The sequence below is a fragment of the Marmota marmota genome, unplaced genomic scaffold (genome assembly GCF_001458135.2).
Source record: "Marmota marmota marmota unplaced genomic scaffold, marMar, whole genome shotgun sequence".
In the NCBI taxonomy this organism is placed as follows: domain Eukaryota; kingdom Metazoa; phylum Chordata; class Mammalia; order Rodentia; family Sciuridae; genus Marmota; species Marmota marmota.
The window spans coordinates 7,020,731-7,039,267 of NW_026000240.1; the positions used below are offsets into that span (position 1 = coordinate 7,020,731).

Genomic DNA, 18,537 nt, shown 5'->3' on the forward strand with positions numbered 1-18,537 from the left:
TATATATATATATATATATATATATATATATATATATATATATATATATATTGGTGAACAGGTGCATTCTATCAAGTATATGCTGGTCCATAGAGTATGAACATGTTTAACTTTAACTGATGTTACCAAGCAGTTCTCCAAAGTGGTTAAACCAGTTTTAATTTCCACAAGCTGCATATGAAGGTTTCAATTCTTTCTCATTTTCTCTAATAATTTATATTGTCAATAGCTGTACAATGTTTAATAGAAAGATACATAATAGGCACTTTATCTCATTTCTGATTACAGAAAAATTTTATTTATTCACCATTAAGGAGGACATTTTCTTAGCTTTGAGTAAATTAACAAAGTTCAGAGTCAAGAAGTTTCTTTCTTTTTCTAGAATACCAAGAGATTTTTATGCTGAAGGGAAGTTGAATTTTATTAAATGTTTCTTATGTATCTATTTTTAATGTCATATATTCTGTCCTAATTTCTGTTAAAATGTGAATTATATTGATTTTGAAAATCTAAACCAACTACATTCTTAAAATGCTAAACCAACTACATTCCTAGAATGAACAAAAATTATTTGTGATCTTGTGTGCCTTCTCATTCATTCTTGATCAGACTTGCCACAGATACGTCAAATTAAAAAAATCAACTCTCATTTTTGCTAAAGTATTAACTTTGTTTTACATTACTTTAATATCTACTCTTATTTTTTGAATTAGGGTTCTTTAGATAAACAAGTCAATAGGATATATTTCTGTATAGAAAGATTTATCATGAGGAATCGGCTCACATGATTACGGAGGCTGACAAGTCCCAAGATATGCAGGGTAAGTTGGCAAGCTGGAGACCCAGGAGAAATGATGTTGTTCCAATCTGAATCTGAAGGCCTGAGAACCAGGAAAATTGATGGTGTAGTTATGGTCTAGAGACCAGCAGGCTCAAGTACCAGGAAGAGTCGATGTTTCCATTAGAGTCCCAAAGGCCAGGTAAAAGCTGATGTCTCAATTCCAAAGCAGACAGGCAGGAAGAATCTCTCTTCCTCAGGAGAGGCTCAGCCTTTTTGTTTTATTCAGGCCTTCATCCGATTGATGAAACCCATCCACATTATGAAGGACAATTTGCTTTTCTCAGTCTATAGGTTTAATGTTAACTTTGTCCAACACCATCCTCATAGAAACACTGAGAATAGTGTTTGATCAAATAGCTGAGTACCCTAAGACCCAAAGGTGTCGATGCCATAAATTAAATTGTCACATCTCTGTTATCTTTCTTCTACTTTCATTGGGTTTAATTCACTATATTTTTAACTTCCTGGGTTGGATACTAAGATCATAGATTTTTCAGCTTTTCTCCCCTTTTAATAAATGAAATAAAAGCTATAAACATTCATCTAGGCACAGCTCTAATTACCCTCTAAGTTTGACATGCCATGTTTTTATTCTAATTTAATTTGAAATATATTGCAATTTCTGTTCTGATTTCTTCCTTGAACTATAAGCTATTGAGAAGTATGGTGCTTAATCACTAGTCATTAGCGGGATTTCCTATTTATGTTTTTCTTATTGATAATCTTAATTCTCTTGAGTTTAGAGAATATATTGTATATTATTTTAACTCTGAAATTTTTGACATATATTTTATAATTCAGCAAATGTAAATCTTTGGTAATACTTTTGCTACTCCCTGTGTGTGCTTGACAATAATATGTAGTCTTTAAGGGTTGGGTATAAGTTTATTAATCATGTGGTTCAAATTTTTGTTATTCTTACTAATTGTCTTTATTTGCTTATTTTCTCAGTAATTGGGAGAAGTGTAATAAAATCTCCAGCCACAATTGTGAACTTAAATATTTTTCATTTTAATTCTTTTCATTTTGCCTTGTATTATTTTTAAAGGTAGCCTTATCAAATCATACATACAAAAACACACATACACCAAGGAATCTTGCAAAGTGAAAAGATGGTTCAAATTTGCATAATTTTCAGGTAACATGGTACTATGTGAAGTACACTGCCTGTACACTATAACGCTGTCATTAGATATATGCAAATTTAGGATCATTATTTTTTCTGCTGAATTATTATCCCATTTTATTTTCCTTCTATGGAGAAGTGGGAGAGAAGGGATGGCTAGCAATTTGTTCTTATACCAGTTTCCTACTCTATTTAATTATACATAATACATTTACTTATTAATTCTTTTAGTGCTCCTACAAGGATAGAAAATTTTTCCGTAACTTATCAAAGTGTGATGTAAATTAATACTTTTGTTACTCTCTGGAAATTATAAGGAATATATTATTCAGGGTTCTTCACAGAGAAACAATGAATATGGTGGGGTGTGTATGTGTTTGATGGAAATTGGCTCATGTAGTTATAAAGGCAAAACCCCACAAAACGTCATCTGTGAAAAAACTTATGGGATTGAATTCAGTCTGAGTTTGAAGGCCTGAGAATCAGAGGAAGGAGAAGCATTGGTAGAAGACAGAGTCTGAAGGCTTGTGAACTTTGAGCTCTGATGTTCCAGAGCAGAATATATCAGCTCCAGAAGAGAGTAAATTCACATATTGAAGAGGGCCAAGCTCATTCAAATGCTCATCTTTTCTTGAAACCATCTAGATGCACTCAGAAATAATGCTTTGCTGGGTGTGGTGGAACATGCCTGTAATCCCAGCGGATCTGGAGGGTGAGACAGGAGGATTGCTGGCTCAAAGCCAGCCTCAGCAAAGGCAAGGTGCTAAGCAATTCAGTGAGACCCTGTCTCTAAATAAAATACAAAATAGAGCTAGGGATGTGGCTCAGTGGTCAAGTGTCCCTCAGTTCAATCCCTGGTACCAAAAAAGGAAAAGAAAGAAATAATGTTTTATCAGTTATCTGGGTATTACTTAACTATTCAATTCAACACATAATGAATTAACCATCACTATGGCCTTAGAAGTTAAATTCAATAAACTTCAGCCTCACTTTTTACCTATTTTCCCTTGTATTTTAATCCTCAATATATTATATTCCCTGAAGTCATTATCATTATTTATATGAAATATTGCCTCAGTTTAACCAATCCTTTTTGTTTTTTACTCCTTCCTTCATCTCTGTTCTTATATAATGGATAAATTTCATTTTCTTTCTGAAGTCTTTTAGTTTTCTCCTTAGTGCATATTTGCTACTCATGAATTGTCACAAATTTCATTTGTTGAAGACAATGAATTTGATGTTTTTAAAAATAATTTTGTAGAGAATTCTGTATAGGCAGTTGTTGTTTTCCCTAGCCCCTTGACAATATCACTCTATTGTCCTCATTTCCCATTTTTACATTTAGATATCTGCTGTGAGACTCATTGCTTCCCCGCCCCCCCACTCCCCATGCTCTGAATGCTTTGCAGATTTTTCTCTTTGATATGCCTAGGTGGACTTTATATTATGCCTCCTTTGAGTCTGTAATTCATCTTGATTTCCAATATCTCATCAGTTGTGGAAAAGTATCATCCATTAGTTCTTGAAATATTATTACTGCTAAATTTTCTCTCCCCTCTCCTAAATAATGTATTATTCATATACTTGTTCAGTTATCTTTTCATTTGTTTATAATCAGGTATTTTGTTTTTTATTTTCCACTTCTCTGGCAAAATTCTCCATGATTTAGAGTTTACATTTCAATCACAGTTAAAATTGTGTTAAAACTGTAATTCAAATCCCCTATTGTTCTGTTTCTACTTTGTTTGTTCTATTAGTTTTTGGTCTATTCTGATTCTTGTGTCCACCATGTTATTTGTTTTTATTAGGCAATTAGGCTAAAAAGATCAATTTAATCCCCCAAACAGTCTGAGATAATGTTTACAAGGATTTCTAGCTGGCTTTCCTTTTATCCCATCATCTTCCAGGACTATCTTGCAGGACACTCTGCTTATCTTCCCAGTTAATGACTATCCTATAGGTTTGGCCACTTAGTCTCTCAGCCACTGTAATTTAAAAAGGGAAAGGTGATGCCAAATGTTTGGTCATTCTCTGGAGCATTCAAGAAGACTTTCAAAAATATGTTGTCTGTATTTCCTAGTTCTTCCAGTGGGATGATGATTGGAAACAAGGTAATCCACCATTATCAAGAATGGAAATATCACGGGTGTTAAATTTTATTCAAAGATTTTTTCAGCATCACATAGAATGATAATATTTTTCCTTAGATCTACTATTAACACATTTTCTAATAGTATATCCTTGCATTCCTGGAACAAAACACCATTTATCATAATGAGCTATTTTTAATGTACTATTGGATTCTGTGTTCTAATATTTTATTTAAGAATTTTCCATTGATATTTTATTTTATTGTAGTAAGTACACAAGATCTCTTATCAAATTTATAAGTATACAATACCTTTTCCTTGAATATACGTATAATGTTGTACAGATTTCTAGAGCTTATTCATCTTGTTTGATTAAACTTTTAAGTTCATTGATTAAATTTCCATTACTGCCTCCCCCAGGCCCTGTCAATCATTACAGTTTTATATTCTCTGAATTTGACTGTGTTAGATACCTTATACAAATTGAACTGTGCAGTATTTGTCCTTCTGTGACTGGCTTATTTCACGTAGCATAATATCCTCAAGATTCATCCATTTTGTCACATATTGCAGAATTTCCCTTCTTTTTGAAGGGTGAAGAATATTCCATTGCATGCACATACCATATTTTCTTTTCTTTACTTATTTGTCAATGGCCATTCTGGCTGTTTCTACATCTTGGCTACTATGAATAGTGTTACAATGAATATAGAAATACATATCTCTTTGAGATCCTGATTTCAATTTTTTTAGAGTATATCTCTAGAAGTACAATTGCTGAATCATATATAGTTCTTTGTGTGTGTGTGTGTGTGTGTAAGGAACCTCAAAAATGTGCTCCATAGTAATGGAACAATTCACAAGTGAATACAAAGAATTTAGTTTTTCCATATCCAATAGACATCTTTTATTTTTTTCTTACTACTAACCATTGTGACAGATGTGAAGTAATCTCTCATTTGTGCCTTTGATGTGTGTTTCTCTAAAGATTGTTGGTATTCAGACTTTTTTCATATACCTATGGATCATTTGTGTGCTTGTTTTAGTTAAATATCTATTCAAGTTGTAGCTCCACTTTTAAATCAGGATATCAGCTTTTTTAAAATTATTGAGTTGTAGGAGGTTTTACAAAATATACTTTGGAGAATAACCCTCTATCAGATATATGGTTTTGAAAACTTTTCCAATTCTATCTGTTGCCTTTTCACTCTGTCCGTTTTCCTTGCAGTACAGAAGGTTTTAAATTTGATGTAGTCTTACTGTTCATTTCTTATTTTATTTTCTGTATTTCTGGTGTCATATTTATAAAGTCATTATCAATATCAGTGTCATGAAACTTTACTCTTAGGTGTTTTACAGCTTCAGGTCATGTTTAAGTCCTCAATTCTTTTGAAATGATTCTTGAGTATGTTATAAGGTAAAGGCCCAATTATAATCTTTTACATATTCTTCAGTTTTCCCAATCTGTTGAACAACTCTCTACTGTGAATTCTTGACACTGTCAATCCCACTTAATCATGGTGCATAATCCTTTTAATATGCTGTTGGCTTCGATTTGCTAGTATGTTGCTGAGGATTTTTGCATCTATATTCATCCCAGGTACTCACCGGCAATTTTATTTTCTTGTATTTTTTCCAGCTTTTGTGTCAGAGTAATGCTGGCCTCTTAAATAAGAAAGTTAGTGTTCCCTTTTTTCCAGCTTTGGGAAGAGTTTGAGAAATACTCGTGTTAAATCTTCTTTAAATGCTTAGTACAATTCATAGTGAAGCTATCTGCTCTGGGCTTTTCTTTGTTAGGAAGTTTTGGGTTACTGATTCAATTTCCATATTAGTTACAGATAAGTTCAAACCATTTATTTATTAATGTCCTGTTCTGGTAGGAATTTTCTAGGAATTTGTCAATTTCTTCTGGATTATAATTTGTTGGTATGTAGTTGTTCATAGTAGTCTCTCATGATTCTTCTTATTTCTGTGGCATCAGTTATAAATCCTTTCTTTCATTTCTGATTTTATGAGTGTTCCTTTTTTTTTTTCTTAGACTAGCTAAAGGTTTTGCTATTTTATTGATCTCTTCAGAAAATCAACTCAGTTTTGTTGGTTTTTCTATTGTTTATTTCATTTATTTCCATTCTAATCTTTACTTACCTCTTTCTCTACATGTGTACTTAGTTTGATTATCTTATTCTAGCTCCTTGAATTAAAGTTAGGTTGTTTCGAGATCGTCCTTATTTTTTAATGCAGGCATTTATTGCTAGAACTTCCTTCTTAGTGCTATTTTTGCTACATCCCATAATTTTTGGTGTAGTATGTTTTGTCTTGTCACAGGAATTTTCTAATTTCCTATTGAGCCACTAATTTGTTTGAGAGCATGTTTCCATATATTTATGAATTTTAAAGTTTCCTTCTCACTGATTTCTAGTTTTATTTCATTGTGGTCTCAAAGGATACTTCAAAATCTGTTAAGACCTGTGGCCTAACATGTTCTCCATCTTTGTATGTCAGAAGAATATGTATGCTGCTGCTGTTGTATGAAAGTTCTGTATATATCTATTAAGTCCCTTTGATCTATAGTATTATTCAACTCCTTTCTTTCCTTCTGATCTTCTATCTGGATAACCTGCCCATTATTAAAAGTGGGTTTATTGAAGGTTCCTGTGAATATATTGCCATTTCTTTCTTCCCTTCATTTCTGTCAATGTTTGCTTTGTATATTAGGCACTTTGGTGTTTGATGCACGCATATTTATGATTATTATTTTCCTGGAAGATAGGCTCAGTTATCATATATAATATCCTTCTTTGTTTTTTGTGATAACTTTTTACTTAAAAGTCTATGTTGTCTGAAGTCAACCATCCCTCTAATCTTTTGGTTAACATTTGCAAGGATTACTATTTGCATGATATATCATTTTTCATCCTGTCACTTTTGCTTTTGTGCCTTTAAATTTGAGGTGAGTTTCTTTCAGACAGTGGGGTCTTAATTTTTCTAAATTCATGCAGCCACTTTTCAATGGGGAGTTCAATCCATTTCCATTTAAATTAATTATTGATGGGGAAGGACTTATTGTTATCATCTTGTTGTTTTCTGTTTGTTTTGAAGTTCCTTGATTTTTTATGGATATGCTTTTATTCCTTTTACTTGCGTGTAACTTCTACAGGCATTCTTTGTGCAGATAGCTAGCTTAGAGGTTACATAAAATATAACATTCTTTTATCCTGATAATAACTTAGGTTCAATGGTATACAAAAATTCTACACTTTAATTTCCCCTACCCCAAAACACATTTTATAGTATTTTTTCACAATTTCCATCTATTCATATTGTCAATCTTTTAGTAAGTTTTAAAATTATACCTATTTTTGATAATTTTTTAAATTATATTATTCTTAAGTGATTTAACTACCATCACTACAGTTACAGTAATTTTTATTTGTCTCTATATTTACTCTATCAATGGGTTTCATTGTTTTTTTCTGCTATCTTGTTGCCATTCAGCACCCTTTGTTTCAACTGGAAAAATACCTTAGCATTTCTTATAAACCTTTCAGCTTTTGTTTGGGAAAATATTTTTCTTTCATTTTTGCAGGGCAGTTTTGCAAAGTATGATATTCTTGGTTGGGTTGTTTTTTTGTTTGTTTGTTTTCTCTCTTTTCACACATTGAATATATCTTCCCACTCCCATCTGGCTAGCAATTTTTCTGCTGGAAAAACTAGATAATCTTATGAGGATTCCCTCTTATACAGAAGAACACGGCTTTTTCCTTGTTGCTTTCAAAATTCTCTTTAATTTTTGACAATTTGGTTATAATGTCTCTCCGAACAGATTTCTTTAGGTTTATTTCATTTGGTGTCCTTTGGCCTTTGGATTTGGATATCTAGTTTCTTCCCAAATTTAGGAGATTTCTACTAATTATTTCTTTTATTAATTTCAAGTTCCCCCAACCTGTTGAAAATAAATGCAAATCAAAGGAATAAACTTTGATTCTTCATTTCATCTCCTTCTGAACTTTCTGTGATATCCATATTGGTCCATTTGATGTTATCCCAAATCTCTTAAGCTTACTGTTTTTCATTATTTTTTTCCTTTTTTGTTCCTCTAAATTATTTCCTGTGACCCATCTTTGACTTGTGTGATCCTTTCTTCTACTTCATCTAGTCTGCTATTGTCATCTCTCAGGAATTTTTTCAGTTTAGTTATTTTCTTCAGGTTCATGATTTGTTTAGCACTCTTAAAAATTTTATCTTCATTGAAACTTTCATTTTGTTCATGCATAAAATTTTATTGATTCAATGAGTATCTTTATGAGAGTCATTAGCTGTCAGGTAAATAAAATAAATCTGTTTCATTGGAGCTGGTCTCAGGAGAATTATATTGTTATTTTGGGGGAAATTTGTCACATTCCTTACTTTTCTTTAATCTCTGTGTTGGTGTCTGGCACTAAACAAAACAAGCTCATCTCCCAAGCTCCCCTAATTGCCTCCCATAGGAGAATTCCCTCACCAACAGCCTGGCTGAAAACTCTGAGGGCCTCTATAAGTCTATCCCTTCCTATAAAGAAGCAGGCAGTGGTGGTTTCTGTCTGTTCTATGCTGAGCCAGTCGGTGTAGCTATGACATCTATCAGTCTAAACCACCACCTTGGTTCTCCCCATGTAGCCAGATTGTGTCAGACTCAGAGATTTAAGTCAGTAAGACAGATACTAGTTTTTAGGTATTCCCAGAGAACTGGGAAATTGAACACAGAGATCAACTCTTTCCATCATAAGAGGCAAGAAAGGGATCTGGGATTTTTTTTTTTTTAACCTGCTGTCTCTGTGATAAGCAGAGAGAGAATCAATGGTTTTTATCAACCTGAATTGCTGTCTGCATTCTCTCCTGGACTTATAGATTATGTCAGACCCCTCAGTACTTCAAGACTAAACCCAGTCCTCCGGACATCCATTTGGAAAAGCTGGGGTGTTGATATACGATCAAAGCCCTTCCATCCCGTGGGTAAAGCTGAGGACTATGAATCTCTTCTTTGTCATGGAGTACTACATATAGCAGGATCTCTGGTGAAAGGTTATACTGAATTTCCTTACTGGCTTTGATGAAAGATTTTATGTTCTCTGAGGGTGCAGAAACCTTTTAATTAGCTTATTTTTAACAAAGAGAATCTATACATAAACTATGGTTGAATCAATGTTTGCGAAGAGCAAGAATGTCCAGCCTTTCTACTCTGCCATCATTTATATATATATTTAAGTTGTAGATGGACACAATACCTTTATTTTATTTATTTATCTTTATGAGGTGCTGAGGATTGAATCTAGGGCTTCACATGTGCTAGGCAAGTGCTTTACCACTGAGCTACAGCTACAGCTCTCTATTCTGCCATCTTGATGACGCTATTATTTTCCATAATTGTCTTTTTGTGCATCTTTATAATTGAGTTGTCAATTTTATAAATGCCTCATAGAAATAACTTGCAAATTTTTGTTTTTGAATCTATACTGGAAATAAGGTTTAGTAAATATTTTCTGTAATTGAACAGACAGTAAATATTTTAAGCTTTCCAACTATAATCTCCAATAAAACTTTAATTAGAACAACAAGAGGCAGGTCAGACTTATCCCACTGGCTATAGTTTAGCAATGACTGTTTTTGAACAGTTTATATAGCCCTGAGATTATCCAGTATTTGAAATTTTAGCAAATTTCCCTTGCAAAGTCATCTAGGTCTGGTGTTTTGGGGTAGGAATAATAATTTAATACCTTTCTCATTTTCTTAAATTTTCTATTTCCTTTGGTTTTAATGTTGATAATTTTCCTAAGGAATTATTCATTTTACCTAGCCTTTTAAACATATATTCTTTGAGCTGTGTAAAATAATTTAAGTGTTTAAAATTTTCCATTGTTATAGTATAAATCCTCCATGTTTGCATTATTTAGTGTATCTTCATTTTTCACTATTTTTATTGGTTACATATTTTATGCCCCACTAAATAAAGTAGTATGTTGATTAAAATTAGGAGAACTAATTTAGGATCTGCTTTTACTTTTACCTTTGTCTCTTTTATTTGCTTTTGCTTTATTTTCTTATTCCTTTTTCCAGTTTTTTGTGTAATAATAAATTTTTGCATTTTAATTTACAGTTTTCAGTAATATAAATATTAAAAGCTATAGGTTATTTATAGCAACTAGTTTAATTATTTACCATGGATCCTGATATGTAAGCATTTACTACTGTTAAAGGTTATTACTCTTAAATTTTGATTTGTATTTTATATTTGTTTATATTTGGTTAATGAAGAGTTTTAAAATTTCCAAGGTACAGGGAATTTTTTTAAATTTTTAATTATTGTGTCTCTCTCTAGACAAAATATACAGTTAAGTGTATTTCTGTGGCTCTATCCACTGTGACAATTTTCTTTACCAAGATAATTCAGGGTCACCCCTAAGTGGAGATCTAATTGAGTAGTCGTCTGTGTTTAGCTAGTGCCAATTAATCATTGGACCTGTATGGGAAGAAGGCGTAAAGTCTTTATTTTTCTGTTAGTAGGTTTTAAATGTTTCCCTCCCATCTCATCCCATGAGATCATCTATGTAGGTTCAGAGAAATACATTGCTACAACAGATCGGCTTCTTTTACATCTAATTTACTCATGTCTTTTGGACAGCTCAACAAATGACTCCTTAATATACTATTTTTCCCACCCAATGTTAAAACTTAGTGAATATGGCAACATCTAATTCATAAAGGACAGCTCAGATTACATAGTCATTTAATGTCCCATGGTTCAGTTTCTACAATAGAGAGTAGCTACTATGACCCACCTAGTGGGCCTTCCAATAGAATAGTCTTATCTACCAGATACATTAAGCTCTATCAGATCTATGAAATTATGGATTCCAAGTAGGGTGGAGGCAAGATAGCTTGCAAAACAGCTGTAAGTTAGTAAAGAGGCCCCTTTTTCTCTAGGCCCTACTTAAAATTGGCATGCATTTGGATGACCTAAAAATGTATTCACAGCGTTAATTTCAAGAGCATTATATTCTATTATCCAAATCCCAAAAGGCCCACAAATGTGACATTTTGGGGTAGGAGTAATAATTTAATACCTTTCTCATTTTCTTAAATTTTCTGTTTCCTTTGGTTTTAGTGTTGATAATTTCCCTAAGGAATTATCCATTTTACCTAGCCTTTTAAACATATGCTTTGAGCTGTGTAAGGAAGTACAATAAGAGGACAAGTAAGTAAGAGGAAGTATAATAACTTATGCTTTTACTTAAATGAGATGTCCTTGTAAGCCTCAGACCATAAATCTAAAAAAATCACAAGCAGGACAGTCTCCTGACTCTATGATTTATTTTTCACCCTGTGACAGATAACTCTTACGAGGTATATAGGCACTTGCAACTTTTGCTCACCCATTTTGTATTATATAATCATCAAAGGGAATTTGAGTGCTTTCAAAAAAATATCCAGATAACCAAGATTCCTCGGGATTGTATCTTAATGGAGATTAAGAAAAATAGCATAATCTGTGGAAAGATTGTAAACTTATATAACTATCCCTTCTTATAAAATCAAGCTGATGTTAATATTTTCTGATGATGATTATCGATAGATTAAAAAAAAAGATTTTACTAAATCAGTGTATATTAAGTACCACAGGAGGTGCTGATCTTCACCCATAAAAGTATCAAAAACAAGGCAAATGTCATTGAAGCTATCACTTGACTAATTTCACAGTGGTTTACTATTACCAACCTAGATCCATGTTGTTTTTTGGCAAAACCCAAAAAATTCAGGAAGGATTTATCATTCCTGAATGACCATTATCATTTTATCGTTCAAGTCTAATTTTTTTATCTCCCTCAGAGGTACAACCTTGTTTCTTAAAATAATCTTGGCAGAGGCAGGCAGGAATTTCAATTTTCCCTTCCTATTATAGCCCTAATAACAATGTCAGGAAACCAATACAAGGATTAACTCAGTTACTAAGCACATCTGTCCAAATTATACATTTGGAAAAAATGGTTGGGTGTATTTATACACCCAGTGGATCTACTGTGAGCTTTGTCTTGAGCCCAAACTCCATTTATCACCTGATTACTTAGTTCCACACACAGTTAGTCCCTAACTGGAGGACAACAATGCTTTTTGGATCTCCCAGTAGGACTGTCTGCTCTGACTCTATGCCTATTATCCTGAAACAATAAATAGCTGCTCCTGCAAATGACTATAGATATTCCTATAATTACTATATGTGCTTATGAGGGAATTTCAGGATCCTTCTTTAGAGAGAACTGACTACTCTTTTTAATCAATTGATTCTGGATCTCTGAACTCACTTGTATCTGAAAACATGATGAGACACAATAATTTTACATTTTGGTGGTGAATATCAAAAGCTAAACTTCTCTTGATTTTTTTCTAATTATGCAAATCAAACAAAATTCAAGTAAGCTGGTCACCTAATTCTGCTCCTAGAAACATCATCATGTATTTGTTATTATCACAGAGTTCACGTTTTCCACTCCAACTTTGCCACCTGTTATGGTAATTTATATCCACACTGCCAGATGGTTAAATATTGCCACCTGGCCTCTATCTATCCATAATATTTAATCCTCGTAGATTTATGGACACTGGCTCTCTGCCATTGTCTCCTACTGTCAACAAAGGCCTAAAAAGGATAGTCACTACCAAGTCTCTCAAAGATATATACATTTACAGAATATTCCTCATTAAGTTACATAGGGGCAGTGTCCTTAGGCCTCAGAGGGAACACAGTCATGACGTGAATAACCAGGGAAAACAGAATATATTCATTTTAAAATTACCATCTCCCCAAGTCTTCTGGTCCTTTCTTTAATACTATGCTAAAAGTTTCTGATATCTCTATTTACTATATGGCTTTGTTGAGTCCAGGCTTCAAAAAGCCAACCCAGAAAATTACTAAGACCAGATAAAATATCATTGCCAAAGTATTAAATTCCAAATCATGGGTGAGTGCCCCGTTGTAAATGAACTCTCCTCTATGCCTCCACAAGTTCAAACCCTCAAAAACCACTCCAAAACAAATTCCCTTGGTGACTGATAGTATTAGACAGATCCTAAATTCTTTTGGTGGAATTATACTTCTTTCATGTGTGGTCTATTTGTTCATAGAGGAGGACTTATGTCTCTGTGTTAGGCTGTCCTGAGAGGTGATTCTGGTTATTGGCCTGAGGGTAATGACACTGAAGGTGGTCTTACAAATATAAATAATCATCATCATGCAAAGCAACTAACTCAAGTGAAGTCATTACACAGTCTCACAGAAAAGAGAAACTGTTCTCCCCCAGAAATGGTAAAACTGGCATCTCTGTTGGTCAGAAGAAGAAGAAAGGACACAGAGAAGACAGTCATGTGAGGATAAAGGCAAAGGTTAGAGTTATATTACCACATGCCAAAAAAAAAAAATAAATATATATATATGTATATATATAAATTGGAAGAGGCAAGGAAAGATTTGCCCTTAGAACCTTCAGAAACAGTGTGGCCAACAAACACCTTGATTTCAGACTTCTGGACTCCAAAAGTAAATTTCTATTGTTTTAATTCACCCACTTTGTGGTAATTTGCTATGACAGCCCTATAAAACCAATATACCAAATGTTAGGGTGATACTCTTTCCTTATCAAGGCTCTAACTTAAAAAAATGAGACTTCTCAAAGCTATGCATTTAGTCTCCTTATAAACAGATCCTGGATCTATTTTTAACATTGAACTATAAGAGGATGGAGTTCTTTAAAAGATGAGGTAAATCAGTAATTAACTTCTGATAAGACGTAGGCAGAATAAAAAACTACTCAAAATATCAACAAAACCTAATCCTCAAAACCTTCAGATACAGTTTTTTAAAAACAAGGCATTTTTACCCTCAAATGTGTATCTTAAGATTCAGCAAATGACCCCAATAAATTATTTTGTGAGATAATAAAAAGAAAAAGAGTGAATAACTTTCTCCAGATGTAGTCATAAAGATATACAATGATAGCTGAAGAGTCAGGAGATGTTCCACTGTTGACTTTGAAGATGGAGAAAGGAAGCTACAAGCCAAGGAATATACACAGCCTCTGAAAAGGAAAGAAATCATATTCTTTTCTAGAGTTACCTAAAAGAATGCAACCTTGCCATTACCCTGATTTTAGTTCAATAAGACTTCTGTGTTAGACTTCTGGCCCAGAGAACTGTAATATAATAAATTTTGTTGTTTTAAAAATACTAAATTTTTGATAGTTTATATCAGTAATAGAAAATTACTACAAGTACCATCACAGAAAGCTATTTTATATCATTATTACAATTATCATTGCCCCCATATAAATTAAGTGCCACAAGTGCTTATCTCCCATCATCTTATCTTTGGAGCAGCCTCTCATCACAGCTAATATCATAAGAAAAGGTTCAAACAATTGTGATGTGACTATGTGGAAGGATCCAATACCACTCTGCTTGGCACAATCAACAGATTATTTTATTTTAGAAAGAATACAATTCAACTCCAAAATTACATCCTGAGAGTCTACAATTTAAAACAGGACTCAATAAACTTTTAATGTAAAGAGTCATATCGTAAATATTTTTGGCCTTGCAAGCCATGTAGTCTCTGTCATACATGTTCAACTTTTCTCTTATGGAAAAACCGCAAAGACAATACATTAATGAAGGAACACAATTGTGTTCAAATAAAACAACAACAACAACAAAAACAGCAGGCAATATTTTTGACTCATGGACTATAGTTTCTAATCCCTGACATATGGTAATTAGTATCTTAGCCATGGTTCTATAGAAAAAAGCCTAAGACAGACTTAAGTGTTAATATTTCATGGAAAAGCACAGTCCTAGTATTGCAATAGTAAAAGAAAAGCAAACTAAAGCAAAGAAGCAACAGTAAGATAATCCATTATCACTCTATTTCATGAGAAGAAGCAGAAAAGATAGAGGTAGTCACTTAGCAGGTATTTCATCAGTATGGACTTACAGGATGTCTCTGAAAGTTTATATTAAAAAATATGATTCAGAATAGCCAAGTGAAAGGGAGGAAAAGAGGAGGAATTTATTTTTGCCTCTTGTCTAATACCAGTCAATGATTCTCCACAGGAAGTTCACATTCCCCTCACTTCAGAGTCATGTCATCCCTTTTAGCAACTATTAAGGAAGCCAGATCCCAGGACTTATGTTGTGGCACATCTTCCAGAACCAATGAGAGGAGCTGGAGACTCTGGGTATAGCTAGTCCATTTCAGGAAGCAGTACTGTATGAAGTTAATTAACCCTGCAAAATCCTGAGGTAAAGCAAGCAGCCAAGGGTTTGGGGGATGAGAAAAGTAGAGAGAATTTGAAGAGACATACGCATTACTATATTCAATACTGGTATTTCAGTTCAAGAGCTCCCTTTTCTGTGTGATAGACTAATACACAGTTTCTTTATAAATGATATCTGGGGAGAAAGATGGTCCATCTGCTGATTCTATGATATTATTTCACTTCTGTGAAACACTTCTGTGGAACTTTGTTCTTTTTGTAACTTTACCATCAAGCCTCTGAGGGAAACTTTGCCCTCCCAAGTTGAATTTATCCAGAAATGCAAAAAAAAAAAAATTTTTAATTAGACAATATAATAACATATTTTACCAAATTAAACAATTAAGGAATAGTCAAATCAATACATGTACAAATTCAATACCATTCATAAATTAAAAGAATATTGGAAATAGGTGAAAACATGAATGTCGTAAAATCAATCAAAGAACAGCAACAAATATCTTAATGCTGAAATACTGGAAGCATTTCCTGTGAAGTTAAAAACAAAAGAAAGTTCCCACCAAAGCCATTTATATTCAACACTGCTACAGTCCTAGCTGGGGCAGGGATGAAAAGAAAGAAAAAGGAAAGAAAAGAAGAAACAACTTGATCACATTTGTTATGCTTTTATGCATAGACTATGGCAGAGAATCTAAAGACAACTATTAAAACAAAACATTCAAAATATACTTGAATAAAAAATAGTATTTTATACACTAGTAAGAATCAATTAGTATTAAACTGGTTTTAAGAAAAATTAGAGCAATCACTCTATAAGGTACATAGAATTAAACTAGCAAAAGATACCTAAGACTTATGAACAAAAGTTATAAAGTTATAGAAAAACAGAAGAAAAACAAAAATAAATATACAAAACAAAAGTAAATATATGTTCATGGATAGAACAAACATGCTAAACATAAATTTTCTCTCCATGTTCAAATTTCAAATAAAATCTCTACTGGATATTATATGGAGCTTGATAAACTGATCCTAAAATCCATATACAATATAAAGGGTGAGAATAACGAAGATAACTTGGAAGAAGAAAAGGGAGCCACTTACCAATTATCAAGACATTTTGTAAGTGATTACAACAAATAAAGTGTATCACTGATACAATAGATAAATCATGCAATAAAAGAGAAAACCCAGATGATCCACCCTCAAGATGGAAATTTGATGTGTGAATGAAGAGTCTTACAAGTCAGTGGAAAATAGATCCAGTAAATGACAAAAGTATATCCCTATATCAAACCAACATAAAATAAATTATATATAAATTTTAAAACTATTTATGAAATGTAAAGGCTTAAAACTGATAAAAAAAAGTAGGGTTGTATTTTTCTCAGGAATGGAAAGATTTACTAGATACTGAAAAAAAGGTATTAATCAAATGAAAGAGCTAAAATTGAATACATTAAAATCAGAAACATGGGCTGGGTTGTAGCTCAGTGGTGGAGCACTTGCCTTGCTTGTACGAGGCACTGGGTTCAATCCTTAACACCACATAAAAATAAATAAATTAAATGAAGGCATTGCATCCATCTACAACTAAAAGACAATTTTTTTAAAAAATCAGAAATTTTTACATGATAAAAGATGGAAAAACTGGTCTATAAGAAATAAAATGAGTTATTCAAGGTTATATGTTAGTAAGTACAAGTGCCATTATTCAAATAAATTGCTTTTTGATGTCAATGTTCATTTATTTTACATTCCTTTTAATTTGTAATTACACAATTATCATACATTATATTCTTTCATGAAAATTGAATAATACAAGGAAAATAGAAATACCTTTTACCATTTTCCCTAATTCTAATTTCCAATCTATTCCCTAGATTTGTATATATCCTTTCAGGCTTTTATTCTTAGGCATGTGAATATAGAAATATAAGTGCATTGTTTTAGTGGTTTTATACCTAACTGCTCAGCAACTTTTCTCTTAAAAAGGTGTCTTAAGGATCTTTCCATTATATATATATATCAGAATTCATTTATTCAATTTTCTATTAATAGTCCTTTAGACTGCTTTAAATATTTTGTCCCTTAAGGCACATAAACAGTTTAGAGACCTCAAATAGATTTTCTATGTCATAATGAATAAAAAACATATATGTTTTAAAAAGTTGATAATGCTATGTTTCCCATAATGGTATATATACATATTATTTAGTGCCTTTTCCATTACTTTGTATTACTAATGCTTTTAACTTTTAATATTTTGTCAAACTTGATGGGGGAAAATGATACATTGTATTTCCCTAATTGTTAGTGGAGCTATTTCCTCCTTACTTCCAAACACTGCTTTCTACAGGTAATAAATTAAAATATCTTTAATCTTTTTAACTCTTTTCTAGCATATTGACGTTCATATTTCTAAGTATATTTATATTGCTATTTCTTGCCTTATTAGACATTACTATTGATTCCTTACTACAAATGATGAAAATTTAATACAAGTTCTTTATATATTCTGCATGTTAATTATTTGCCTATTATATGGGAAATATTACCTCCTAATTTGCTGTCAATCTCTTATTATGATCATCTTGAAAATTTTCATCCTGAAAATTTTTAGGTTTTATGTCCTGCCTGAGGGTGTCCCTACTCCATAGTAATGATCTACATGCTATAATTTCCTTAAAATACTTTATGCCCTATAATTTTAATGTTTATGTATTTTCTACTTTGAAATTTATTTCTGTGAGCGGCATAAGGTAGAGGTTTACTATTTTTCTTCAAAATGGCTAGTCAATTGGTCAAGATTGATTATTTAATAAGTTAATTATATATTCAAATACCTTCTCTAAAATGTACAAAACTTCCCAAAATACCTGAACCATTTCAGGAATCTATTCAGATCCATTGGTCTTCTAGTATATCATTGCACCAATATCACACTGTACTTTTTTTTCAAGAATGTCTTGACTATTCTTAAAAACTTTCTCTAATGAATTTTAAAAGTATCTTGTGAATTCTACATAGTACATAAACTCTGTTCACACCTAACTGGAATCTATTCCATTTATGGATCAATTTAAAAATTCCAATGTTGACATACTGGATGGACTTGCTTTTCAGATTTAATTTTTGTAGGATAACTCATTATCGTAATAAATCTAACTCAGTTTCTAT

The 18,537-nt window shown here is 32.4% G+C and overlaps 1 protein-coding gene across 9 annotated transcripts in view; it reads right to left on the reverse strand.

Moving 5' to 3' along the window:
• The window catches only part of Stxbp5l (syntaxin binding protein 5L), a 347,451-nt gene that overhangs the window by 233,137 nt on the left and 95,777 nt on the right, over window positions 1-18,537 (reverse strand). The window lies entirely within an intron of this gene.